The sequence below is a fragment of the Chenopodium album genome, chromosome 9 (genome assembly GCF_948465745.1).
Source record: "Chenopodium album chromosome 9, dcCheAlbu1.1, whole genome shotgun sequence".
Taxonomy (NCBI): Eukaryota; Viridiplantae; Streptophyta; class Magnoliopsida; order Caryophyllales; family Amaranthaceae; genus Chenopodium; species Chenopodium album.
In genome coordinates, this window is record NC_137842.1 from 10,482,012 (window position 1) to 10,484,205 (window position 2,194).

General features: G+C 40.3%; 1 non-coding gene across 1 annotated transcript; it reads left to right on the top strand.

Moving 5' to 3' along the window:
* Window positions 1-1,723: 1,723 nt before the first annotated feature.
* On the top strand, window positions 1,724-1,830 carry LOC145561037 (small nucleolar RNA R71). Its single transcript, XR_014093620.1, has one exon. It is a non-coding gene; the product is annotated as a small nucleolar RNA R71 (small nucleolar RNA).
* Window positions 1,831-2,194: the final 364 nt, after the last annotated feature.

Below are 2,194 nucleotides of genomic sequence, written 5' to 3' on the forward strand. Positions count from 1 at the left end.
AGCTTGGGGCTTATTAGAATAATTTACAACCACATTAACACTGAAACATTTCTCCTCAGTCATGGAGCTTTTGAGGGTATTATTCAGATTAAAAACCACTTTATCATCCCCTACAGATAGTGTTAGCTTACCACTTCTAACATCTATGACTGCTCCTGCAGTGTTAAGGAATGGTCTACCCAGAATAATTGGGGTTTGCATATCCTCAGCCATATCAAGAACAACAAAGTCTACAGGTATATAAAATTTACCTACTCTAACGGGGACGTCCTCTAAAACACCTAGGGGGTATTTGAAAGAACGGTCGGCCATTTGTAGAGTTATATTGGTAGCTTTTAATTTACCCATATTTAACTTAGAACACACAGATAATGGCATAACGCTAACACTAGCACCCAAATCACATAATGCATTATCGATCAGAAGATTACCGATATGACAAGGGATAGAAAAACTACCCGGATCTTTCAATTTAGGTGGAGACTTATTTTGAAGTACGGCACTACACTTTGCAGTGAAAGCTATTGTCTCTACCTCACTAATAGACCTTTTTCTCGTCAAAATTTCTTTCATAAATTTTTCATATGAGGGGATTTGTGTGATCAATTCAGTAAAGGGGACTGTTACCTTCAAATCCTTAACCACCTCCAGGAACTTACCAAACTGCTTATCCAAGTTTGTCTTCAATTGACGATTGGGGAAAGGAAGTTTGATAATTGGCTTTTGAGCATTCTTCTCTTTGTCTGGGGTAGCCACCTTCTCCGGAGTTTTACCCTGCAATGTAGGATTAGATGTGTTAGTATTATCTTCTAGCCCTGCAGGGCTAGCAACTACATTGTTTGGTTTAATGGAATCAAGATTAGCATTATTTAATAAAATAGGTTCATCAACTCTGGGCATAGAGGGCCCTTCATAGTTTGAACCACTCCTTAGAGTAATTGCAAATGCTTGATTCGTAGGCCTAGTCGGCTGTGCCGGCAGGGCTCCCTGTTAGCGTGCTTGTAGAGTAGCGGAAAGTTGCGCAATTTGATTATCTACAATTTTGTTATGCGCTAGAATTTGATCAATTGTCGCATCTCTGCTCTCCATGTGCTTTTGCATATTAACCAACATTGCTCTAATTTCCCCTAAAGAAGGGTCTGAAGATGAGGGGGGTTGTTGTGGTTGATTCTTTTGGCCAGCATTGGGATGATAGTATTTCTGCTGCTGTTGCTGTGGCACCTGTGGTTCTTGTGGTGGTGGATTTTGAACATTAGTGCTCCGGTAGGAAAGGTATGGATGATTCCGATACCCAGGATTGTAAGTGTTGGAGTATGGGTTATTCTGCCTATAAGCTTGGAAGGCATTAACTTGCTCCACGGAACTCCTGCAATCTAGCTCCCAATGACCTACAATACCACAATTTTCACAGAAAGCCTCATTAGAATTATTATTAATCGCCGGAACATTGGCTACGTTAGCAGTGCTCAGATTATCTATTTTTTGACAAATAGAGGTCAATTGAGCTTGCAAAAAGGATACAGAGTCGATGCTATGTTTCCCCTTGTTAGCAAATCCTCTCGGATTCCCATATTGGGAATTGTGTATCGCCATGTCTTCAATAACCTGACCTGCGTCATCAACATTAAGATTCATAAATCTCCCACTAGCTGCAGAGTCTAAAATTATTCTAGAAGAATTTCTAATGCCGTTATAAAAGGCTTGGATTAACTGCCATTGTGCTAAATTGTGGTGAGGGCATTCTCTTTGTAAGTCCTTGAACCTCTCCCAAGCCTCATATAAAGACTCATCGGCTTCTTGGGCGAAATTCTGAATCGCACTCCGTAGTACTGTTGTTCTCTCTGCAGGATAATATTTGTTATAAAAATTCAAAACAAGAGTTTCCCAGTCAGTTATACCAAGCGTAGTTCTATTTAAACCATTAAACCACAATTTAGCTTTTCCAGTTAAAGAAAAGGGAAAGAGAATCTCCCTGATTTGGTCTTGAGTGACCCCGGCTTGCCTTATGGTGTTGCAATATTGACAATAGTCGGCAATGTGAAGATTCGAGTCTTCACCCTTGGCTCCACTGAATTGCTTCCTCTCTATCATCGTTATAAATTGAGGCTTAATTTCAAATTGAACCCCATCAAGAGCCGGAGTGGGGGTGAGATGTGGAAAATCCGTAAGCTTTGGTTGTGAATAATCACTAAGT